Raw genomic sequence first — 11,374 nt, 5'->3', positions numbered from 1 at the left:
CACAGCAAAAAAAAAAAAAAAAAAAAAGCCATGGAACTTCTGTCTGGTTCTCCCTAGCTATTTGCCTTGTCTACTTGCATTTGGATCCCTGAGCCACCATGTAAAAATTCTGAGGCCAGCATGCTGTGATGAATTTCAGGCCACAAGGAGAGTCCTAATGTAGGTGCTCTGGCTTACAGCCCCAGCTTTACAGCATTAACTACTGGTCATATGAATTAAGAGACCTTCAGGTGATTCCAGCCACCTGCCACCATGTCTGCCCAACTTAGACAAAAACTGTTTAAAAATTGCTGTTTTCTGCCACTAGCTTTTGGAGTGGTTTTTATGTAGCAGGAGTGAAAACAAAGTATGATGAAAGGCTATTTCCCAAATTCGAGGCCATATAAAAGGAAAAAGTTCAAAGGGAATCACTGACAGAGATTGAAAGTATATTACGAAGGAAGACATTGTCTTTCTATTAATCACTTTGATGTCTGCTAATGGATCAGGTTCACTAATCTGTCCATGTGTTTATGCAAGTAGGGAAGTAAAAAGGAGAGTTGTCAGGTCATAGAGAGGCAGAGACAATAAATCAGTCTGGATTCCCTGTTTTGGATGGCAAGTGAACACCAGGTCAGGTAACCGGGTTTGTGCCATCTTGCTGGTATCTTTCCCAAGATGGCCGGCAGTCTGTCACTCAAGGTGACTTTAGGAACTCTGTGGAATGCTCTTATGGTAGGAGCTAGGATTTGGGTTTGGAGTAAGTATGAGTGATTGAAGAGAATTGGAGGCAAATCATTCAGGTGTACTGTACTCATTGGAAGTATCCAGGTTACAAGCTCAAGGATGGGGACTGCAGGCAATTAGCACAGGTTGCCTCTCCAAGATTAATGGAAGTGTGTGTCCGAACAAAGGCCATGATAGTACAGAGACAAATGCAGGAAATCAAATAGCAAGGCTTGTCAACCTAAATCACAGAGATTCTCCAGTGATATTGAGTTTATTTGAGAGCGTGCAGGGAATTTGAAAATCAGGATATATAGGCTATGGGGACCATATGCATATTCAAAGTGGTTGAGGCAAGAGGGTGATATTTTAAAGGCAAAAGAAAGACACTTAATTTTCTCTGAAACAAAGACAGCACTCGTTACAGGGTCTTATCACAGTAGTTGTTGCCAGTTCATTAGTGGAGAGAATGTATCAGGCAAGCTTTTTTGTGTATCCGGCTGGCTATCCTTGTGACTCATGCAGCAAGCTGCAGTTTAGAAAGTCCTTGGCAAAAGTTCTCATTACAGGCATGTGTGTGTAAGAGCTCTTTGGAGAGTCTTCGTAATGGTTTTTACCATAAAGATGTATGCATAAGGGCCCTCCTTCCTCAGCCTCCTGGAATTCTTTATTTACTTTTGTCAGGGTTTGATACAAGTGATTTCATTTTGATTCTGACGACTTTCATGAGCTTATGCTAGAAATAAAAAGGAAAGGAAAGTGGTATAGTGTATCAAGGCTTAGGGCCAATGGTGGAAAGAAGCAGTGTGGTAAATTGCTAGAAAAACTGATTTAAAAGAAATAAAGAGCTCGGGGATTGCTTTCCATCATTTTTTGGAGTCCATTGTCATAAAAAGACCTGAATTGGCTCTGAAAGATTCCAGTGCAGTCTTTAACATTAATCCAAACTGAACCAACAAAATTAGAAATCCAAGGAATTGCGGATCAAGAATCCCTTAAGGATGTGCCTCCACAAAAAGACTGCTTTCGAATACTTGCCACAAAGATATCAGTCAGCACCAGCCAAAGAAGCAGTAATAAGCAAGAAAGGAGAGGGAATTATAACCACTGTGAGCTAAATAAAAAGGCCTTTTCTTTCTCATGTCAACTCTCTGACCATTGAAGAGAGTTGGAGATAGGGGTAGGAGATGCCTACAAGATGATCTTGCTACCTTCAACCACTATAGGCAGTCAGGGTCCTCCATCAAACCTGCACTGGGAAAGAAGACATGAAAGAGATTCAACTGAAGGTGCAGAAAATATTATTAAGAGAACAGGGTATTAATAATCTTTTATTTCAGGCAGTAATTACTTATATTCTTCTCAATTAAAATTCTTCAATAAACAAGTTACATGAATAAAATGACTTTATATCATTGAGCCTCGGGGTGCTTATGTAAAGTACTGGGGTACTAAAAGTACTGGCTGTGTAGGTTTGTTGCTGTGATTAACTGCAAAGCCCTGAAATGATGACAAAGAAAAGCACGGTCTCAGCATTTAGCCAGTATTATCAATGTTCTCATTCGACCATGGGAAGAACAACCAGAAAGCTATTTTGGATTTCTAAAGCTTAAATAGAATTTTAGTAAACTGCTTTGAGTTGTAAGCATGAGAGTTAGAGACTTTCTAGGGCTTCCTTAATTTTCTCCCTCATATTCTTAATTTAAGAAGTTTATTATTGAGAATGTCCCTGCCTCTACTCATACAGAAACATTTTGTTTGTTTTCTAATCTGACTTAAGAGTCTTCAGTGACATTTATTTTATATATTATATAGGGAAAGATCCATTACCTCTCCACCCTCTTAATATAATCCTGAGATAGGGCAGAGTAAAATTGCTTATAAGTAGGAAAAATTGCTTATAATAAATATGGTGATTTATAGGAGATAACTGAGGACAAGCATCTTCTATACTGCTAACTTCCCTGAAATACATCATTGACTTATTATGGGGTATTGTTGTTATGTTTATAAAGGTGTAGATTTATTGGGAAGGGCTTCTAATAATGTGTAGGAGAGAGGGGTCGAAAGATACCATGAACCTGCTCCCATGATGCTGGTAGTCATATGAGACCAAACGTCTTTGCATGGTTTATATGAGCCAGAGTAGTCTCTGACTTCTTGAACAAGAATCAGCTACATGGGCGCCTGCTATCTATTAATGAAAAAGAGGAATGGCCATAGAATTCAAGGCAAACTAGTTGGTATCTGTTGCTTTTAGGAAATTTCAGAGAAGCAGGTCAGAAAAACTGTTTTCTACATGCTCTGTTAAGAAAAGTTAGGCAATACTTTCACTTTGACTTTTAACTCAACATTTATTTGTGCACTGAAAACTCTTTTATCTGACTTAAAATTTTACCTTCTCATATTTTATTTATTATTTTAAATAGTTCTACTTATTATCTATGAAAATATTACTTATATTTTAAAAGAACATTAGAATATACAAATATTGGTGGCCAGGTGCGGTGGCACACGCCTGTAATCACAGCACTTTGGGAGGCCAAGGTGGGTGGATCACAAGGTCAGGAGTTCGAGACCAGCCTGGCCAATATGGTGAAACCCCGTCTCTACTAAAAACAAAGAAATTAGCCGGGCATGGTGGTGGGCGCCTGTATTCCCAGCTACTCAGGAGGCTGAGGCAGGAGAATAGCTTGAACCCGAGAGACAAAGGTTGCAGTGAGCCGAGATAGCACCACTGCACTCCAGCCTGGGCGACAGAGTGAGACTCTGTCTCAAAAAAAAAAAAAAAAATACACACACACACACACACACACACACACAAATATTGGCATGGTTTGGATGTGGTTTATGCCCATGAAAACTCACGTTAAAATTTGGTTGGCAGTGCAGCAGGGTTGGCAGCTGGGGCCTAGAAGGAGGTGCTTGGGTCGTGGGGTGGATCCTTTGCGAGTAGATTTGTGCTATTCTTGTGGTAGTGAGTGAGTTTTCGCTCTGGTGAAACAGACTAGATTAATTCTCACAGGAATAGATTAGTTCCCATGGGATTAGGTTGTTATAAAGTAGATCAGCTTCCTTGGTTCCCCTTCTTCTTTGCCCACATCCACTTGCCTTTCCATTACTCCACCATGCTTGATGCATTACATGTCCCTCACAAGAAGCCAAGCAGATTCCAGCACCAGGCTGTTAGACTATCCAGCCACCAGAACTGGGAGATAAATAAACCTCTTTTCTGTTATAACAACACAAAACAGACTAAGACAGACATCTTTTAAATGTATTGTCATTTTTAATTTTTATGATATTATAAAATAAGAAGGGCTAGTTTTAGCATGCTCATTGTATAGGTGAGAAAAATAAAGCACAAACCTTTTAAAACTTGTTTGAAGTCACGTATAACTAAGTGACAACTCTAAATTTCCAGCTTATTCTGCTTAGTAGTGTTGGCTAACATTTTGTTTTTGTCACTAGACATCTGAAAATGCATATACACAACATGATATGAATATAAAGGTAGATTTTATGTGACAATGAAACAATAAAACATTACCATAAGCTACACAGGAAAAATAAAGCAATATTTTTAAGTCAGAAAATATTTTGTTGAACTTTCCCAAGAAGCATAAAATGTTAAAATGCATAAATGTGAAAAATGGCAATTTATCTGGATATGTATATTGAAATATGATAAATAGCCCAAAGTGAAATGTTTTTAAAATCCTCTTTAGTTTCTAACGAAAAAATGAGAGTGTAAAACATTGGGTGTCACATTTAGAAATGTATATAAAGGTTTGCTGATATAACAGATAAAGTTGAATTATGAATAATTTTTATTAACTTGTTGACCACTACAATTCCTATAGGTTTCTCAAACTACGAAATATATTGAATTTAATTAAGCCCTATATACCAAAGATTATCTAGGTCTGTGTATTCTAGTGGCCCCTGTTTTTTTGGACTGGAACAGGGAATAATCAGCATGTTAGTCTTTGACTCTTTTTCTACTCTTCTCTTTTTTAGTTTGTTGATCCTAGCTAAGATAACTGTAGTGATTTATTCTTGATTTGGCTCCTTGTTTTTTCTATTGCATATTTTCCCCAGCAGTCAATGAGAATAAGGGAATGTTATATAGATTCAAGCAAATTCTCATTATCATATCGCCTCAGGAAAATATAATATTCATTGTAAGAGATCCTTAGAATACTCATGCTTCTCCTTTGTACGTGTGCATGTGTGTGTGTGTATGTGTGTGTGTGTAGGTAGCTAGTGAGTAGGAGGGAAGGGTTCAAACTCCAAAGACAGAAAAAAGGCCTTTTATGATATCATAGAACTGTAATACACACACACACACACACACACACACACATATATAAGGTACTGTTATATATAACTGATTATATATATGTATATATCTCCTCACTATGCTTGATGAACTGATTCCTAATTTTGTTGGTTCAGTTTAGATTAATGTTAAGGACTGCACTGGAATTTATCAGACACAATAGTTCAGGTTTTTTATCTGACTAGATACTAAACAACGATGGATAGCAAGTTCTGAACTCTGCATTATTCTTGGATCACTTCTGGAAATTCACCAGTGTTTCTGTCCCAAATTGGTGTTCAGCGTTCATACTTTATTCGACTTAGTTTCCTTCCTTTTTTGTTTCTAGCTTCAGCCTTGTTATTTGATTTCTGTATTTGTCTCCGTATTCTCTATCATCAACCTTATTCAGACATCTACACTTTCATAAATCCTGAAGAAATACCTGCACTAATTGGCTGTAGTCTCTATCTTGGACTTGTAGTCTGTTTAGTTCTAAAGAGTTATGCTTGATAAACACCACTAAGAAATTCCCAAATAACTGGGCAATATTATCACTTCCAATTTATGCTTCAAATTATTTTCCAGTTTTTAATATCAATTTCTCAGTACTTCAGCAAACACCTAAGCTCTGAAACTGCCACCTCCCTCTACATTCTCAACAGGTGACTTTCTCTCTAAATCATCAGTGAAATAAATACAATTTTGTGAGGTATACCTTAACTTCATGCCGTAACATCTATACAATTAACTATACTCTTTATCCTTTTCTCTTGTTAAAATATATGACATGTATGGTAATTTTACAACATGTTTCAAATTCTCTTATCAAAAGTTGGATTTAATTCTGCTTCAGTTTATGTATTAACCTTAGTTAATCATTTCTTATAAATAAAGTGGAGCTGAAGGAATAAGTGATGCTATATGACTTCTGAGTCTACTCTAGAAATAGGTGATACTTTCTCCTGAATGCACTGTCTCTCTCCCTATCTCTCTCTGCAGATGATCATCCTTGTAACTCTAGCTATTAGGTTATAAGCAAGACTAGGCCACATGTAGAAGCCATGTATGTATGTTCCGTCATCCAATCTCAGGCAGGGTTCCAACTGACAAATTGAAAAAGAAGATGTCAGTTATCTCTGTTCATAGATAACATGATCATTTATGTAAAAAGCCCTAAAGATGACACACACATAGACAAGCACACACATACAACTGTTAGAACTAATATATTCAAAAAAAGATACAGGATAAAAATCAAAATCAATATGCAAAAATGAATTGCATTTTATACAGTAACAAGGAATAATCAGAAAAAGAAATTTAGAAACCATTTCCTTGTAGAGGTCTTTCACTTCCCTTGTTAGTTGTATTCCTAGGTATTTTATTCTCTTTGTGGTAATTGGGAATGGGAGTTCATTTGTGATTTGGCTCTCGGCTTGTCTGTTGTTGGTGTATAGGAATGTTAGAGATTTTTGCACATTGATTTTGTATCCTGAGACTTTGCTGAAGTTGCTTGTCAGCTTAGAAGCTTTTGGGCTGAGATGATGAGGCTTTTTAGATATAGGATCATGTTATCTGTAAACAGGGATAGTTTGACTTCACCTCTCCTGTTTGAATGCCCTTTGTTTCTTTCTCATGTCTAACTGCTCTGACCAGAACTTCCGATACTATGTTGAATAGGAGTGATAAGACAGGGCATCCTTGTCTTATGCCAGTTTTCAAGGGAAATTCTTCCAGCTTCCACCCATTGAGTATGATATTAGCTATGGGTTTGTCATAAATGGCTCTTTTTATTTTGAGGTATGTTCCTTCAATATCTAGTTTATTAGAATTTTTTAACATAAAGGTATACTGAATTTTATTGAAAGACTTTTCTGCATCTATTGAGATAATCATGTGGTTTTTGTCTTTAGCTCTGTTTATGTGATGAATCACATGTATTGATTTGCATATGTTGAACCAACCTTGTACCCCAGGGATGAAGCCTACTTGATTGTGGTGGATAAGCTTTTTGATGTGCTGCTGGATTTGGTCTGCTATTATTTTGTTGATGATTTTTGCATTGATATTCATCAAGGATATTGGCCTCAAGTTTTTGTTTTTTTTTTTAATCTCTGCCAGGCTTTGGTGTCAGGATGATGTTGACCCCACAGAATGAGACAGGAAGGAGTTTCACTTCCTCACGTTTTTGGAATAGTTTCAGCAGGAGTAGTACCAGCTCTTCTTTGTACATCTGGTAGAATTTAGCTGTGAATAAATCTGGTCCTGGGCTTTATTTTGGTTGATAGGCTTTTTATTACTGCCTCAATTTCAGAACTCATTATTGGTCTGTTCAGGGATTCAATTTCTTCCTGGTTCAGTCTTGGGAGGGTGTAGGTGTCAAGGACCCCTTCTGTACACCATATACAAAAATTAACTCAAGATAGATTAAAAACTTACATGTAAAACCCAAAACTATAAAATCCCTAAAAGACAACCTAGGGAATACCATGTAGGACACAGGGGCGGGCAAAGATTTCATGACAAAGATGCCAAAAGTAATTGCAACAAAACCAAAAATTGACAAATGTGATCTAATTAAACTAAAGAGCTTCTGCACAGCAAAAGAAACTATCATCAGAGTAAACAGACAACCTATAGAATGGGAGAAAAATTTTGCAAACTATGCATCTGACAAGGGTCTAATATCCAGGATCTATAAGGAGCTTAAACAAATTTAAAAGAAAAAAAAAACGACCTCATTAAAAATTGGGGAAAAGGACATGAATGGGCACATTGCAAAAGAAGACATACGTGTAGCCAACAAGCATATAAAGAAAAGCTCAACATAGTGATTATTAGAGAAATGCAAATCAGAACCAAAATGAGACACTGTGTCACACCAGTCAGAATGGCTATCATTAAAAAGTAAAAAAATAACAGATGCTTGCGAGGTTGTGGAGAAAAAGGAATGTTATACACTATTGGTGGGAGTGTAAATTAGTCCAACCGTTGTGGAAGACAGTGTGCTGATTCCTCAAAGACCTACAGGCAGAAATACCATTTGACCTAGTAATCCATTACTCGGTATGTACCCAAAGGGATATAAATCCTCCTATTATAAAGACACATGCATATATATGTTCACTGCAGCACTCTTCACATTAGGGAAGACATAGAATCAACCCAAATGCCCATCAGTGACAGACTGGATGTGGTACATATACAGTATGGACTACTATGCAGCCATAAAAGAAGAACGAGATCATGTCCTTTTCAGGGGCATGGGTGGAGCTGGAGGACATTATCCTTAGCAAACTAACACAGGAACAGAAAACCACATACTGCATGTTTTCACTTATAAGTGGGAGCTAAATGATGAGAATACATGGACACATAGAAGGGAACAACATACACTGGGGCTTATTGGAAGGTGGAAGGTGGGAGGAGGGAGAGCATCAGGAAAAATAACTAATGAATACTAGGCTTAATACCTGGGTGATAAAAGAGTTAGTACAAGAAACCCCATGGCACATGCTTACCTATGTAACAAACCTGCACATCCTGCACACGTACCCCTAAACTTAAAAGTAAAAAAAAAGAAAAAGAAAAAGAAAAACCATCATTTCATTTGAAATAGCTTTTAAATGAATATATTAGGTTGGCACAAAAGTAATTGCAGTTTTTGCCACTACTTTCAATGGAAAAAATGCAATTACTTTTACACCAACCTAATACTACTTAAGAAGAAACCTAACTTGGAAGGTTAATGTCTTGTATGCAGAAAACTACAAATCATTGCTGAAAGAAATTAAAGTGTACTCAAATAAATGGAAGGGCATTCTGTGTTTGGGAGTTGGAAGACTTAATATTAAGATATCAATTCTACCCAACATGATTTATAGATTCAATGCAACTCTATTAAATCTCAACAGCAATTTTTTTAGGAAATCAAAAATTCTAAAATTCATATGGAATTTCAAAATACTCTGAATAGCTAAAACAATTTTCAAAAAGAAGAACACAGCTGGAGGCCTCATGCTTTCAGATTTTAAAACATATTGCAAAGCTACACTAATCAAATCATTGTGGTACTGGTATCATGACAGATATATAAGACAATAGAATAGAATAGGCAGTCGAGAAATAAACCCTCATGTATATGGTCAAATTATCTTTCACAGTAGCGCCAAGACTACTCAATGGGGAAAGCATGATATCTTCAACAAATGGTGCTTCTAAAACTAGATATCCATATGCAAACATTGGACCTACATCATTTATGAAAAACAAATCAAAATGGATTAAAGACCTAAATGTAAGTCCAAACTATAAAGTCCTAGAAAAAAACATAGGAGATAAGGCTCCATGACACTGCATTTGGCAATGATTTATTGCATTTGAAACCAAAAGTACAGAAAAACAAAAGCAAGCAGACAAAAGGGACTACCTCAAACTTAAAAAAACTTTTGCTAATAAAAGGACACAATTAACAGAGTAAAAAGGCAACCAATAGAATGGGAAAAATATTTGCAAATTATATATCTGATAAGGAATTAATTTCTATAATATATGAACAACTACTAAAATTCAGTAACAAAAATATCAAATAACCAGTTTAAAAAATGAGCAAAGGACATTAATAGACATTTCTAAGTACATAATATACAAATAGCCAAAAATCATATGAAAAGATGCAAAACATCACTAATCATCAAAAAAATGCAAATCAAAACTACAATGATATTTTATCCTACACCTATTAAAAATAGCTACTACCCCCCAAAATAGACAATAACAAGTTTTGGTGGGGATATGGAGAAGGTGCATGACCCTTGTAGCCTGTTGGTAGAAATGTAAAATTATGCAACTGCTATGGAAAACAGAATGGTGGTTCCTCAAACAATTAATAGAATGCCATATGATCTGACAACCTCACTTCTGGGTATAGAGTCAAATGAACTGAAAGCAGAGTCCTGAAGAGATATTTTTACACCTGTGTTTATAACAGCAGTAATCACAATAGCCATGAGGTAGAAACAACTCAAATGTCCACTGATAGAGGACTGGATGAGCAAAATGTGTTGTATTTATGCAGGAATATTATACAGCCTTGAAAAGTAAGGAAATTCTATTCCATTCTAAAATACAAATAAACCTTGAGGACATTATGTTAAATGAAATAAGCCAGTCACAAAAGAATAAATAATAAATGATTACACTTATATGAAGTTTCTAAAAATAGGCAGATTTTTAGAGCTAGAAAGTACCAGAAGCTAGGGGAGGAGGAAATGGGGCATTGTTGGTTAATGAGTATGAAGTTTAAATTCTGTAGTATGGAGTTTAAATTTAAGTTGAAAAAGTTCTGGAGATCTGTTTCAAAACAATGTAAATATACTTAACATTATCATATATTAAAAAATGGTTAAGATGGCAAACTATGATATGTGTTTTTTAACACAATAGAACCAATAAGGGTAAGTTAGGAGGACTAAGTTTCTTGGACATCAGTACCATTATAAAGCAACTGTAAATAAGGCACATTGATATTGACACATGAATGGACAGTTAGAATACAGAACAGATCAAATCTGTTAGCATACAGACACTTGATAAAATTGGTGCTGCTGTGCAATGAAAAGAGAAAGTCTTTTTTCTAAAATGTTACACAGAAAGCACGTTTTTTAAAACTATAGAAGAAAACTTAAGAAATACGGAAGTTATAGTGAGATGTCTAATATATCTAATAGGAGTCTTAGAAAAGGAATGAGAAAGAATGAGACTAGAAAAATACAGAAATGATGACTGAAATCTTTTGGTGGCGAAGAAATACAGAAATGCTCACATAGGAGCACCCTATCTCAAGATGAAAAATTATAAAGAAATCTATACCTACAAATATCACACTGAAATAAAGGATAGAAAAAGCAAAGGAAACATCTAAGCAGGCATAGAGAAAGGATGCTTTTATAAAATATTTTTTAAAAGCTTGGCAATTATCTTCTCAAAAGAAAATATTGGTTGCCCAGAAACAGTGAATAATATCCCAAATTTGCCGAGAGAAATAAGAGCAAATCTAAAATTGTAAACTTAGCAAAACCGTATCTCAAAATGAAGGTGCAACAAAGACAATATCAGGCAAATAAAATTTTAAAATTTACCCTTAAAAAATCCACAGTAATGGAAATTCTGAAAGAGTTACTTCAGAGATAAAGAAAGAGATGCCATATTTATGGTTTGATAAACAAGAAGAAAAGATAAACAAGAAAAGTGGTGTATTAGTCTGTTCTCACGCTGCTAATAAAGACATGCCCAAAACTGAGTAATTTATAAAGGACAGAGGTTTAATTGACTCACAGTTCAGCA

Source organism: Pan paniscus, chromosome X (assembly GCF_029289425.2).
Source record: "Pan paniscus chromosome X, NHGRI_mPanPan1-v2.0_pri, whole genome shotgun sequence".
NCBI classification, from domain to species: Eukaryota; Metazoa; Chordata; class Mammalia; order Primates; family Hominidae; genus Pan; species Pan paniscus.
The sequence above is the reverse complement of the archived record's forward strand: the minus strand, read 5'-3'. Positions refer to the sequence as shown.